This window comes from Dermacentor albipictus, chromosome 2 (assembly GCF_038994185.2).
Source record: "Dermacentor albipictus isolate Rhodes 1998 colony chromosome 2, USDA_Dalb.pri_finalv2, whole genome shotgun sequence".
Taxonomy (NCBI): Eukaryota; Metazoa; Arthropoda; class Arachnida; order Ixodida; family Ixodidae; genus Dermacentor; species Dermacentor albipictus.
Window position 1 is genome coordinate 36463792 of NC_091822.1, and position 15985 is coordinate 36479776.

The 15985-nt window shown below is 49.6% G+C and overlaps 1 protein-coding gene across 3 annotated transcripts in view; it reads left to right on the forward strand.

Moving 5' to 3' along the window:
• Window positions 1-15985, forward strand: part of LOC135920434 (sodium-dependent proline transporter-like) — a 159035-nt gene that overhangs the window by 142411 nt on the left and 639 nt on the right. The window lies entirely within an intron of this gene.

Sequence of the window (15985 nt, forward strand, 5' to 3'; positions counted from 1 at the left end):
GGCGAAGATTTATGAAGATATTTCTAAGAAATAGTTTTACCTCTACATCTGTGTCATGGGAAAGGCATGTATGTGCGACTCATATCCTGCTTGAAACGTACCATAAAAAAGAATCGGCGTCCGGTGTGCGCAAATAGAGGACACAAAAGCAAACAAAATTATCAGGAGCCGCGAACGTAAGAAGCGTAAAAAGTAATATAGTTGAAGCTATTTGACGGAGTAGATTCGCATTATATCAAAGCAGGATTTTCGCGTACCTCATCTTTGGTGCAGGTGAAGGCTGCCCGAATGATTGCACATGTTTGTTTGCCTCGTACGAACCGGTGCCTCGAAGCCTAAATAATAGATCCTCAGTATGCAGCGCACGTGTCTTATAATTTTAATCAGTGCCCATATAGCTTCACGAAATTTCAGAAATGCTACAGGCATTCATCTGTTTACCGCGACGCACGCAGAAGAGTATTCGAAATTTTACGCGAGAATACACGGTCACGTGTTAGTGTAGCCTGTCGTGTAAAAAAGAGACAGCTATTCCAACCGCAGACCCTTCTTGAGTTATGCCCGCAAAGTTATGCAAGAAGACCTTGTTCACGGCTACAATCACCACAGATGCTATAGCATTCTGCTGGTCACTTCTTAACTCACTCTATTCCCGAGTTAGGTCGCAGCACCGTGATTTAATTACTGGTGCAAATCTTTCGTTATTCTGTGAGAATATTATTCTACCCTACATTTAACGTGTTTGAAAAATTGAAGAAACATTAGAAAGGGCCTTGAGGGTTTGTTAGAAATTTTCCGTCAGTAGAATCGTTTACGACCTACAGCGGCACGGTGGTTTTCTTATGATCCCGCCAGAGCCCACTGAGGATCATTTATTATTTTCTCTACTGCCTGTAAAAAAACTCAAAAGTGTCGTTCGTTGTGCCTGAGTAACACCATGGCAGCTGAGTCTTTCATATGGTCCCACTAATCCACACATTACTTCTTCTGCCGTGGTGCCCAGAAAGATTAGGGAGGTACACGAGACAATAGGTAAAGTTTTGAAGTAGTCCTTACATATGAGGTAAATCGTCAGGTTAAAATATAAAACAAGTGGAGTAATTTCAAGATATTCTTATGAGCTAATAGAGTTAATAGAGTTCCATAACGCAGATGCGTACTTCTAATTTTGTTTGTATTTGTCTTTTCTATACTACTAACTTGAGATAGGACGCTGGCATTATAAACGTATCGGAGCAAATAACCGATATAGGGCGACCTATGCAAAATGTCGATATGGGTCGATATATAGGAACTGTTGATATAGGCTGACCAAGCGAGACTAGCGGTAGTATCCACGGGCAAATAGTTTTATGAATATGCAGGCGCTAACGCTGTGTTGCTAGGTACCTCGAAGAGCTGTTTTGAATAGGAGTTGCTCAGGAAATGTTGCTGCACGTCATCCGGCTGTTAGAAACAAAGGCGTCGCCCGTTACAATAGTAGAAAAACTCTCATCATCAGCGATGAGTCATACCCTGCCTGAGCAATAAAAAAATACAACGGTTCAATCCTCTCGAAAGGCAGAGGCTACAAGCACTCATCACACTGAAGCGTCAAGTGCATCCATTTGCTGTAATCACGCATAAAACAAGCAGAAACGTGGCGTCTAGTAGAGCGGTACAAAGAGCCCACGTGACCTGCTCAATGGCTTATATCCCTGTAAGTCAGCAAAAAATGCAATAATTGATACCCCCACGAGGCTGAGGCTACAAGCGCTCAGCAAAGTGAAGCGAACAGTGCATACATTCATTTAAATTACCCATACAATACAAAGAACAGCATATGTTTCAATCACCTGCTGAGATGACGCAATGTAAGGTCGAAGAAAAATGTCACTGGCCCGAGTCTGACCCCGCTATGCGAGCGCATGAAATCGCAGACTTTGAAAGCAGCCACGCGGCGATGCGAGACGTCACATTACGGAGTTTGCAGCAGGCTTCCGCCTTCACTTGCTACAAGAGTGTAATATGCTGCCAATCTTTTTTTTGTGTGTGTGTGTTTGCAACAATAAAATATTGCGGACCACTCTGCCTCTAGGCTTCTCTTGCGGTTTTGAAAAATGAAACCAGCTGTACCGAAAGTTCTGTCATCATTTATTCCTCTTGTGGTTGCTATACGAAGGTTAGTTTGGATACCTCAAGTGACTTGAATGAATTTTTTTTTGCAGCGAGTCTAGCACCAATCAAATAGTTTCCACTCTCTTCAACTGCTCGTCATTTTTATTGATTGGACTCGGTGATGTCTAGCGACTCTCGAAATTTGCCTTTCGCCGCCACTCCCACCCATAAAACTGCGCTTCCTCTTCTTGATAAGCGGGGCCGCTGTCAAACCCGCAGGGCTACCTCATCGAACGTCGGGTCGTCCGCCTCACGCCTGAGCATTATCACCTCCAGGAATTCTAGGTGCTAATAACCTGGAAACAATGTTGACTAAAGCTTTTTAGTGTCACGAAGACAAACGAATTCCGACAGAACCCATCTTATGATGACTTTCGATGTTCATGCGATCAGCATTCACGCAATGTAGCTACGCCGCAGTGACTCACCGTAAAATACCTTTATTTAGAATTTGTATTGATCCTCCTCAGATTTCAAGTGATTCGGCTATATGCGACTTACACTGTATCCGTAATTGGCCTGCTTTGTTATGACCATCGCTCGCGAAGGTTACCTCACGACGGTAGGACGAGGGCCACACGCTGGCGCCGCATGAAGTCATGACGATGGAAGTACGATGACACAATGACATCGATAGAATGACGAAGACATCATGAGTAGGACGGAAGGACGACGATGGGGCATTTTTGAAGTGGTGACAATGCCAAGACGATGGTGGCATAACGCCGATTGATTGACGCTTGCACAATTATCACGGAATCAAGGATAAATTAAGTAGACAGAAAAACAAAGGTGCTATGACGACGACTGCATAACAACAATTGGAAGGCATTTCTGTCATGATGGCGACGGTGCGACAACAGCGTGTAACGGGTTTTTGGGCCAGCAGATGCACGCGCAGTGTTCTCAATTCCCAATACTCGCATTTGTTTCTTCGCGTAATGAACATCAACCTAAACTTAAACTTAACTTATTATTTTATTGCAATTAGCATTATTTGTCTACTTCAGGGGTTTTGCAGTTGAACAGTTATTCTAATACGGTAGAAGAACTGCTTACGAATAAAGCTACGGGGAAAGAGGTGGCTGAAAAAGTCAGTGAAATTCAGCCTTCGATTCAATTTCTGTCTAATAAGTACGACATCGTGATTTCCACCATGGAAGCTAACCAAGCGGAGATGACCCATCTACACGCTCAAGTGGCATCATTGTCTTCAACTGCTGTCACTCAGGCTTACTTGCTGGACAAACTGAGGAGCGAAGTGAACGATCTAGAACAGTATAGTAGGAAGTGCAATTTTGAATTGAACGGACTACCGTTCATGCCTATTGAGAATTTGAGGACTTTAATGGGTGAGTTGGCCCAGCATTTAAGGATAACAGACTTTACACCTAATATGATCACTGCTATACATCGCCTGCCCAGTAGAACGAATTCCATTCCGCGCATACTGGTCCAGAATTGCGATGTTGCAACAAAGGACAAATGGCTCACAGCAAGAAGTGGTCTCCCGGGCTTGGTTTAAGCAGCGTCTTTGCCGCGGCTTTATTTCAATGAAAATTTGACGCGCCACCACAAGGATCCCTTAAAGAAATGTGAGGGCGCATCCCTCATCCGTGTAGAGGAGTCGTACCTAGATAAGGTAAGCTAAGATAGCGGAATGTGGCTCTCTGACTTGCAATAGTTTTGTAGAGGTTTCGAAGTTTTTAATACTTGCAAAGGTGATGCCTTTTCGTGCCACACATGTTCATTCGCAGCCCTCGAAAACACTGGGACAAGCTTTGTGCAATCACGGCATCTACTCGTTCCGACTTGATGTCTTCGTAATAACATAAATTAATGTCACAGCAGACAGCCTGAAGCATTACACGTTACCTGGTTACAGGTTATATTCTCACACCTGCCAAATAAAACGGGGCGGGGGAGGTGCAATATTTGTTAAAGATACCTTTGTCGTAACAAAGCTAAGTTTTGGCTTTGAGCACGCTGAAGTTATTGCCCTCCAAATAAACGCGCCTACTTTGTCGTTGATTCTGTTCGCTGTTTATGGGCCTCCTTGTTCCGACGGTCAATTGTTCTTAGCCGAACTCGATCACGCACTCTGGACTCAGTCACACGAAGGTTACGTTTGCCTGATAGGCGACATCAATATCGATATACGACGCCCTGCGGTTGGCTTGGTTGCAGATTACCTTGATACGTTGTCGAAATGGGGACTGCAGACCACTGTTCAAAAAGCAACGCGTGTAGAATACTTATCTGGCCGGCTTACCACATCCTGCCTTGACCACATAAATATTCGTGCTCAAGCATTGATCTCACAATCTGTGGTTGTGGAAACAAAACTTTCCAATCATTACTTTGTTTGTTACTCGTTGACTCGGCAATCTGGCTTATCTGCGCCCCCGGCGGCCTCCAGTAAGAAAGAAGTTTCCATCTGTGATTCAGAAACCGTTTACACGCTAGCATAAAACTATGACTGGAACGCCTTTTTAAAATATGTTGCACCACCCGATGTCTACGACAGATTTGTTCAGGTATTACATCGGTTTAAGAAGGCGGCCACACGCATCGTACTCGTCAAACAGCGTAACAAGGAAAATAAATGGATGACGTCAGAAATTCTGGCTGCATTAAAAGGAAATGACCTGCTTTGGGCGCAAACTAAACGTTATCCTGCCTCTGAAGATATGCGGTCAGAATTCAAAGAAGCCAGAAATAGGGCAAATGCTATGATTCGTCGCGCAAGCGACTGCATTTACGGAATTAATTTAAATACGCTTGGACAGACACTAGAAAAACATGGTCCTTAGTAAATAACCTTAGAGGCGCTAATAAGCACCGCAATCGCGAATGTGATTTCACTTCTTTCGGTACTGATGACCGAACTCCTGCTAATCATTTTAATACTTCATTCTCTCGACTTTCGGGTATTGCATCACCGCTTCCCCCGTCACGTATTTTGCATAACAGTACATTGGAGTCCGCGCATATGCCTTTGTTTGCCGAAGACGAACATAGGTCACTTATCTATAGCCTAAAATGTAACAAATCACGAGGTATCGATGGCATTTATGTAAATGACCTGCGCGCCATCTTTGGTGTCATCAAAGATGTGTTGCTGTCGCTTTGTAACAATATCATTTCCAGTGGTACAGTCCCATTAAATATGAAAACTGCTGCAGTAATTCCAATCTATAAAGGAGGGGCACATAATAGAACAGAAACTATCGTACAATTTCTGTGTTGCATTCCTAATCTCAAGTATTGGAAAAGTATTTATTACTGACAAGGACAAGGTTCTTTGATAAACACGGAATTTTATCCTCTTCCCAGTATGGTTTCATTCCCGGAAAGGGTACCCAGTCGCTTCTTGAAGTTCTCTCTGACGTGTTGAACTTGTTTTTCGAACGTAATGAGATCGTATGTGCCATCCTCCTTGACGTCAGCAAAGCTTTCGATAGCGTGAGTCATTATATTCTTTTATCTAAGCTTTCAATATTAGGATTTCGTGGCACATCCCTGACGCTCCTGGAAAACTTTCCGCATCACAGGTGCCAGTAAATTTCCCTAGGGCAGGCTAAGAGCGATTTCTTTGTAATATAATCTCGTGTCCCCCTTGGGTCTATACTCAGTCCACTTTTATACAATATATATGCGAATGTGAGCTTAATGAGAGCAGCATTCCGGGCAAGTTGGTAATCCATTGCTTAAATGATATTGCGCGACATAAAAAACGACACGGACGTGAAAGAAGACGACACACCAGTCGCGCTTGGTGTGTCGTCTTCTTTCACGTCCGTGTCGTTTTTTATGTCGCGCAATATCATTTAAGATATGCGAATGACCTTGCTGGTATGTTGCCTATTGGATTATATCAGTGTGCAGATAATACTGTCATTATAGCTCAATCAACAATCTTTATGCATGCTATTACTTCCTTGTAAGCAATGGCGACTAAGGCTATGGACTGGTTTTGTGCTAACTTAATCGATATTAACACGTCAAAGACAAAACATATTTGTTTTCACAATCCTTTGCAAAAACTAGACATCGATTGCCCGTTGGTACAACACAATTCAATGTGTTCTCAATGTCCGTGTAAACCCTTAGACTATGAGACTTCTGTAAAATACCTTGGTTTGTACTTCGACAGTGATCTTTCCTGGAACTCCCACTTAATTTATGTATGCAAACGACTTCGTGTGGTACCTTGTGTGCTATACAATTTGAGATAATATATGCTCCTTTCTGTTCGAAAAGTTGTTGTACATGCCTTGTGTTATAGTGTTTTAGGGTACGGCATAACAGTTTATCGTCATTGTGCAATTCGTTGGCAAACTAGGGTCAACTCTATTCTCTGTTCTATTCTAAAGAACATCAGCTATGATGGATATCTTACTGACAAAAGTGACGTTTTCAAAATGCATTTTTATGCCGGACTTTAATCAAGTACTGCTGGAAACTGTTGTGCTAGAGCATTCCTGGGAAAGTGATTTCAAGGTCGAGTACGTTCCCTCACGTTGTTTGCGGTCTAAGAATATTTAGCTCGCGTTGTACAAGATATGGCAAGAGAATACGAGACTACTATGTTCCTGTATATTTTAATAAATTGTCTCAAACCGTCTTGCGCACGCACACCTAATACAAGTTAAAAAGGGCACTCAGGGAAATTGACAGCTAGTCGCCTCCGGAAACCCATTTCGTTTTCTTTATTTTTTTCCTTCATAGACTACTTTAAATGTGAAAAAGTATGTCAATTGAATAACTGTTTGGTTCCGCTGCCTACCAGGAACTGCCGCTTAAGCCCTGTGTGGCTTTGGCAGGCCTGATATGTACGCTGGTTTCTTTATAACTTTGCGGCATAAAGTGTTGTTATTATTACCTGTCGTATGTACCTGTCTAGAATCTTTCGCCAACACAATCATCAAAGTTATCTAGCAGCTTGTGCCATTAGGTCATTGTCCTGATGCTGCCATGGTCGTTCAATCATCGCCATTTAAGCTTTGCTATCTGACTATCGTCTTCTCGTCGTTGTCACGCCTTTTACGCCGACCCAGTGGGCCATGTGGTCTGAAGGCTTGGGCCTCTAGGTATGTACTCATGGTGGTGACGCCGTCGTGGTCGTTGCAGCGTCATCATTCCAGCTTCGTCAACCACCTGTCATCATGCCACCGTCGTCATACAGGCTTCATGATACCGACCATCATCAGATTGTCCGCATAACTTTTAATGCCATTGTCGTCATTGTGTCGTCGTTATACAGTGACTACGTCATGCGCTCGTCCTCATACCGTGGTCGTGATGCCGCCGGGGTCGTTCTATTGTATTGTTCTAACATCGTCATCCAACTCTCGTCAAGCCGTGTTGTCCTACAGTCGTCGTCATCGCATTGTCGTCCTTCCGCCGTCATAATTGTGTTTTCGTCGTCCCATCGACGTCAATTCGTCTTCGTAATTCTACTGTAATTACGCTGTCGTCATTCAATGGTGATAGTGCCAGGACGTTCGCGGCATCGTTGTCATGGCGTTGTGCTCAGACAGTCGCTATCATGCCGTCCTTGTCATGCCATCATCGCCATCCAGTTGTCGTCATGCCATCGTGATTATAAACTCATCGTCGTCAAATTATCCTCATGTTGGAGTCGTCACGCTGTCGGCATTATACCGACGTCACCATTTAAGAATGGTCATATGATTTTAATCCTCCTGCTGTCGTCATACCAGCCTTGTCATTCCATCGACATCATTCCTTCTCTGAAAATATAGTCGTTAGTGCGTCGGCTTCATACAGTCGTGGTCACGCCGCCATATTTAGGCCTTTCAATGGCAAGCGAATTGTATACCAACATGAAAGGACACCCGATTAGGCTACGCATAATCAAACCAACGTAAGTCTCAGATGGACAACTGCAGACGTTTACCAAAGGCGAATTCAGGAATAAGGGTGCGTTGCTACACGCTCGAAAGCTATGCATTACTACCGGCAGTCATCATGAGATGGGCTCTGCATCAACATTTTAAATTTTTTTTCTTCAATAACAATTGTCGTTTGCAGTCCACTACTTGCGGATGTGGTGTACCACAGCAATCTTCATTTCCTTTGCCGATTTAGCCCATCGCTGCTATCTAAATACATGCGAAATCGGCAATCACTTTTCAGAGCAATCACTGCACCAAACCTTTGAATTATATTGAATTTAAAAGAACAGTTTTAAATGTAGTGATTTCAGAAAGCGATATTTTATTTACACTGTCTACTTTCTTTACGTAAACATAAGAAATGGCAATATTTCAAGAAACAAAGCTTGACGCCTAGAGCTCTACCTCAGCAACTAAAAACAATATTACCATTCTTCGAATTGCGCCTAATAATACATCTAAAATGGACAGGAAAGGTACATCATGCGCCACCCTGAGATGTACTACTAACTAGTCAGTGCTGCGTTAGAACATGCTTCCAAAGTTTGTAAGCAACGCACATAAGTTGTAAATTCGTGCATATAACGTTTGTTCACGTTTGATGCTCCAACAATGCAGTTTAAAGAAATGCGCATTTGTTTTGCATGGCTGAGTTGCCGAGATGTGTAAACTTCATGTTTCTATTCTTTTCTTCAAGTTTACCCATTTCAAGCAATTCTTGTGAAAATTTCTATTGTCTACAACGAACATCTACCTGCTGAATTCATTGCAATATAACTTCCTTAAATCCAACCAATTTGATTCAAATCGGTTTGGCGGTTTTCTCATAAAAGCGTTCCTGCGTTTTACATGTATTTGAGTACCCGGCATCGGAGAAAGGCTTGAGCTAGAACCTCTCAAACAGCGAGTCATACCGATTCTATCGGAAATCCATGAAACAGCAGCCTGATGTATCCGCAATCCTGTGGGGACTTCGCCTCTGACAGCCGACCGAGCAGGTCACGGAGCAGCTCCGGGTCTTTCCAGTTTCTTTTTTCCTAACCATAGCTACATGTTTAACTTCTCCCACGACAGCACTCTTGAGCGTAGCCCTTTTTAAGGCTTCTAGTGGAGAAGGTATGGACCTGTAGCTGACCATTTCGGCCTTTGGTTTAGTCCTGACATGGATGACACCCAGGACACAGTTACCGGGTTTCGTCTCGGCATGCCACAGCCTCGCTCACGAGCACTCGACTTGCTGCTTAAGGAGGCCCGCCGCATGGTAAGTTTTCAGTAGATTAGCCAGGAAGGGATGCCAAAGCGCCTGTCACCGACAACGCGTAAAACGCCGGCCGCAAGAACGCCAACCGCAACGCACGTGACAACCGCTGTCGGCGAGAGGCCGCCAACACCACCGCCGCAGCATCTTTCGCCGAGATGGAAAGCGACAGCAATGCCTCAGCGCCTACGTCTCCGGGTAGAAGCACGATGTCCTCCTCGCAGGCCACCAGCTCTGGCAACATGGAGTCATCGCCATCGCTCAGCGGCTCGTGTAGTGGGTCACCGACCCCTACACTCACGAGGTCCGATCGCTCGTCGTCGTCTGCATCACCGCCTGCCGCACCGTTGTCTCCCACTTACAACAAAATTACGACCGCGGACGCGACGAAAACCACCCCACCGCCAACTTTCGAAGCTCCCCAACATGACGAACATGTCAGTAACCCCCACTGGCGCTATGACAGCCGCCTGGCGTCCCCTCCCCCAACCCCGCACGTGCCAGCGGCTGCCGAGCACGGGCCAGCTCCTCAAGCAAGCGCCGACAAGTCGAACGGGGAACAATAAAAGCCCCCACTGACCAAGACCAACACCCTCTTTTGCCAAGACCCACCCGTCCGCGCCCGACAAAGCGAGAGAGAGAGAGAGGGTCAATTTCCCTCTCCTATGAATCACGCCGGGGCCACACCTGCGACAGGCTCCCAAGGTACGAGCAACGAGGGCGCCGTAGCGAAGGAGGCAACGCAGGAAAAAGGAATGCATTCCTCAACCGACCCAGCTAGCTCGGCGCACCCGCGCCCCAGCTGTGTTCTCGGGCCGCTCCAGCCACTCGCTCCGCAAAGCAGCCAGCAGCAACAGCCCCACGCCGAGACAGAACGTCGCCCAGCACTCATCTCCGCCTCGGATTCAACCGAGCAGGCTAATCAACACAGCGCAAATCCCCCGTCACTACCCAAGAGGGCCGGGAAAAGGAGGCCGCGCTACACGCCTCTCGAGATGATCCCACATACACCCTCGGTCGACGGCCCAGCTCCAGGAGAACGCGCTGACACGGTCCTGTTTCGTCCCCAAGGGAAGAAAGGCAACTTCCTGAGACTGACGCAAGAATCTATCGCCGCACAGCTCTCAGCTATTCAGGGAGCACACCGCGTGCGGGTGAACTTTCAACGGAATGTTGTCGCTGTCGACGCGCTCCCGGGGGCAGAACTGTCACATCTCCTACAAGTCCGCACCGTCGGCGATGTGCCAGTGAGGGCGAAAGCTCTCACAAAAAACACCTGTGCTGGCACCATCTTCAGTGTCGACCGCTCGTTGGACGCGGGCACAATAAGAGACCACCTTGAAGCCTCCGTGACCGTCCTCTCATGCGAGCGCAGGGGCCACAACATAGCGGTGCGATTCGCCGGCAACGCCGTTCCAGCCGAAGTGCTTCTCTTCAAGCAGCGTCGCACGGTTCGTCCCAGACTCCCGCGGCCACTCCAGTGCGATCGATGCGGCTTGTTTGGTCACGCCGGCGCAACATGTTCGCGCGATGCCCGCTGCGTCCGTTGCGGAGATTCGCACGCCACCGCCGATTGTAACGCACAGATGCCGCGCTGCATTAACTGCAGCGGGAATCGCACAGCCACGGAGCCGCGATGCCCCAATTGGGAAATGGAGAGGAAGGCTGCCGTGCTGTTGTCACTGTCGCCAGAGCCCCTGACGCGACAGCAGGCAATCGCTAAAGCTAGCGCCTCGTCAGACGCCATCCGGCGGAAGCAAGGAACCACCACTGATCCTTCCGCGGTTTACAGCCTGGGTTGTCATTCAGAGAAGCACTCAGCGGTCGCAACAGTGCCGCTGCGCAGGCCGCGATAACAGCCCCTCGCAGCGGCACTGCGTGTCCTCATAGAGACAGCAGCGATGGACGACACCGCTCGGCAAATGTGCGCCGTGGCCTTCGCAGCCCAGCAAGCGCTGCCCCAGCATGGATAGGCGATCTCCGAAACGTCGGCCGCGCATCCTCCAATGGGATGCCCGCTCGGTGCGCCGCCGCCACGCAGAGTTCGCCGAGCACCTCTCACTACACGAATACGACGTGCTCGCGCTGCAATAAACCTCCGCGCGTCCCGGCGAGTTTAACCTGCATAGATTTGTGGCCTATCACAGCGCCACCGAATGCCAGTCGCAGGCCTGCAGCAAGACTCATTGCTGCTACCCGCTGCACTCGCCTGGACGGCCCCGCACATTTCTCTATGTTCGTGCATGTCTCGCGCAAGCCGACATAAATGTCATCGACATCGTGACCAGTTGCATCGAGTGCGTGGCTGTGACTGCGCGTGTGGGGGGTGCCGACACCTGTGTCGCCAGTGTTTATGTGCGGCCCGTGTGTCGGTGGGACACATCGTTCGTGGTTGCACTCGTCGCTCGCATTGGGGGTGTCTGTGTGGTGTTGGGTGAGTTTAACAGCCACCACACGACAAGGGGGTGCCCCCACACCGACCCGCAAGGTAGGCACTTGCTCAACTCCATCGTCTCTGCGGGACTCCTACTTCTCAACACAGGCAGCCCCACATTCATGCACCGGGATGCATGGAAGAGCGCCATCGACTTGTCGCTTGTGAGCGAGGCTTGCTACTACGAGTGGCGACGCAGCCCCGACACTCAGGGCTCCGACCATTACCCGATCTCACTCCAGCCACACGCTGCAGCCCGTAAACCGATGCGCTCCTACCGTGTCACTACTAGACACAGTTTCGGAAACTCTGTACCACGCCTCCTACTGCGAACGCGGATTTCCTTATCCACGTAACACGGTGTGTCGACGCCGCCAGGAAGTGCTGTTGTGTGCCTGCGGGAACGCCGGTGCCCGACATCAAGCTGCTTAACCTTCGAGCTGTCCGGCGCCGTGCTGAACATCGAGCCATCAATAGCGACAGAAAAGAGGATTTGACTCTACAATCGCCTTTACGTGGCGTGCCACCGTCGTGCCAGGCAGCGGCGCAGGCAGAGCTGGAGCAGCCTGTGTGTGTCGCTAGGCGATACGCGCAACAGGTCGCGACCGTGGCGCTTTCTCGCCGCTCTCCTTCGACCGAAGGTCCCTCGTTTTCCTGCGCTTCGCATCGCGGTCGCGCAGGGCCTGAGCGCAGTGTAGCTCGCGGACGCGTTCGCCACCGCTTTTGCACCGCTAACGCCGTCGCTTCCGCCGGATGGCCCAGTTTTCGAGCTCGCCGAGCTTCCTGAGCACAAAGCCGCTCTCCTCGCGCCGCTGCGCTACCACCCGACGAACGGAATTCTCCAGCAGGTGAAGGCGCTCTGCATGGAGGACTTCACCTTGAGCGAGCTTCGCATCGTGCTCGACGCTCGTAGGCGACATTCTGCGCCTGGCGCGGATGGAATCACCTACCAGACGGTGCGAAGCATCGACGACGAGCAGCTCCCATCGCTGTTGGAAGTGTACAACCGAGTCTCGCGCACCGGTGTCATCCCTCCCGAGTGGAAAGAAGAAACCAAGGTGCCTCTCCTCAAGAGTGGCAAAGCCCGAAGCAGCGGTAGCTTCTACCACCCGGTTTCACTCACGTCTGTCGCCGGTAAGACGCTCGAGCACGTCGTCATCTGGAATGGATTGCTGCGGCGCTCGACGCATTCGCTCCCGAGCAGAGCGGCTTCCGCCGGTTGCGCACAGCGGCTGATGCCCTGGCCGATGTTGTCGCTACGCTCGAGCATGAGGTCGGCCGTCACAAGGCCGGCTTCCTCGTCCTGTTTGATTTGCAGGGTTGCCGCATCCTACGATCGTCAGTGCGCTGCACGAGCTCAGCATCACCAACCGGCTACTGGACTACGTCCGACCCTTCTTGTCTGACCGCACGCGGGTGCGGGTTTGAGGTGCGCCCAGCCAGCCGTGCAGTGCTTTCTGGTGTTTCGCAGCGCAATGCTTTATGCCCCTTTTGTTTAATCTTGCCCTCACGCGACTTCCGGACTACATCCCAAATGCGACGTCGCACGAAGTACGGGTGGCCATCTACGCTGATGACATCGCCCTCTTTGCGTCTGGCCCTACTAAAGTCGGGTACCAGGTGCGCGCGTCTGTTCAAACTCTGATCGACGCTGTGGACCAGTACATGGGAAGCATCGGCCTCCAGCTGTCTGTGACAAAAACAGAGGCACTGCTGGTACACCCACGAGGCAGGCGAGCGGGTCTTAAAATGCCACCGCGGACTCTGCGCCGTTGCCCTCTCCCGTGGCGCAAGAGCGTCCGTTACCTCGGCCTGCAGATCGACTGCCCCCTCACCTTCAATGCTGCCATCTCCTACATCTGCAGGCAATCGCAGAAAGCCGCCAGCGCCGAGCCCTTTTCCCGCGCGTGGACACGGAAGCACGCTGCAACTCGCTCTGCGAGTGTACAACTCTGTGGCCACATCGAGGGCACTCTACGCCCTCCCCATCATCAACGCTTGAGCTGCGAACGGGAACGCTATTGACATGGCGCACCGTACTGCTTTGCGAGAACTATATGGCTTGCCTCGCTCCTCCCAAATTGGGGCGACACTCGCGGAAGTGGGCAACTGGCCACCATCACTTCGTGCACGAAAACAGGCGGTCCACCACGTTGAGCACCTGCAGCGCTCACCAGAAGGCCAGCGGTTCGTCTGCAAACTCCACTCCCTGCTGAACTCGGGCATGGGCAAGCTCGCCACCGAGATCTCAAAGCTCGTCGGGTCGTCGCCGCAGCTCGTCTCTCTGCCGTACTACTCCAGTCTGCTTGACGTGAACACCGTGGTGCGTGGCGTCGCAGGCTGTGCGCGCCATGAGACAAGAGACCGAGTCGCTACTGCACGACCGACTGGCAGGCCGCTTGCTCGTGTGCACCGATTGCTCGGTGGCGCCGGACGGTTCCGATGCTGCAGCTTGCACGGCACCGGACATCTCGGAGACGCGCCAGTGCCGACTCCGCTTTGCCGCGTCGTCCACGGTGGCCGAGTTCACCGCCATCGACCTCGCTACCAACCTTCTTCTCGAACATCGGGACGTTGTATGAGCGGTTACCCTCACCCACTCTCGTGCGGCACTCTGCATGCTGGGCAGGGACTACGCAGGAGTTCCCCTCATTGTTCGAGTGGGCTGCAAGCTGTGACACATGGTCAATCAGGGCTGCCACCTGACGCTTCAGTGGGCACCCGCACGCATCAGATTGCCAGGCAACGCGGAGGCTAACTCCCTCGCCAAGGTGGTGCATGGTGAGCGCTTCACCCTCACCCACTTGGTTACGAGTGTTGACGCGGAAAAAAACGGCAGTTCTGCGCAGCCTCACAGCGCAACACCCCTACCAGTGCGTTGCGGCGGGAACGCACCCGTGCCTGCACCCGCGTGCAGGCCTCTCTCTGGCTGACTGCACCTTCCTTCTCCGCTTAGGCAACGGCTGCTACACAACAGCAGCGCGCACACATAGGCTCACGGGAACCGGCTGCCACGTGTATGGTAGCTGCGGTGGGGTGGAGACACTGGAGCATCTTCTGCTTCACTGCCCAGTTTTCGGGACTGATAGGAAGGTTCTGTACGCCTCCTACCGCCGATGTGGCCTGTCACCTAACACCCTGCAATGCCTACTCTTCCCCAATGCTCTGTTCCATCATTAAGCGTGCATTGTGGGGCACCAATTGAATTCTGTGACACAACAAACCTCGGAGCGCTGCTTTAGGCCCTGCAATCGCTTCGTTAATATGTCTTTATATATATTTTTTTACTTTTACTTTCCGCCTTGTTCCTTCCTCCCCGCTCGGTTATCTATTTCTCTCAATTCTATTATGCCCTATTTCCCTTTCCTCATGAAGTGCTGTTGAGGTGACCTCGCCTTAGTCAGTCATGGCGCTGCGCTTATCTCTGCACCCTTGATAAAAAATCACACACACACACACACACACACACACACACACACACACACACACACACACACACACACACACACACACACACACACACGCGCGCGCGCGCGCGCACACGCACACACAGCTCTGAAATACACAGCTCAGAAAAAAAAATACACAGCTCAGAAATAGCAAATTCGAAAGTTCTCGCTTTGCAGTAAATAACTTTGTGGAACCTGTGAAATGCTACTCATTTGGGTCGTATAAGGTCGCCTGTTAAATAAACATGACCACAACTTGTTGCATTGTTCTAATTCAATATGTTGAAAGTTGGTTTTGCAAACGATTTACCACTCTGGCATTTCGTCTTGTAACATATTCAGTTATGTGCACGTTTTTTCGTTGCTCGTCGCCAAGTAATTGTTCACAATAGATATTCGATCATCGAAGACCTTAGGTGTCAAAGGCATCTCCTGATCAAAAAGGGAAAATAAAACTATAGTTCTTATGTTCGACTCTCTCAAAGGGAGTACGAAATATATCATCGAAAATGCAGACAAAATGTTTACATTCGCAAAGTGCCAGCTTCGCTTGCCCCACGTTTTAGGCACTGATTACAACACCGAACTCTGTGGCTGTGTAGGCTGAGTCTGTGATACGAACATCGTTAGTCTTTACATGAATCCAGCAGCATAGCACTTCAGTAAACGACAACTATTACTGATCAACACTTTTCGAAACAGGAACTCCACTGGAGTCAACGTTTAGACACCTGTCTTTCTGCATATTTCGAATCGTTGGCTCCAG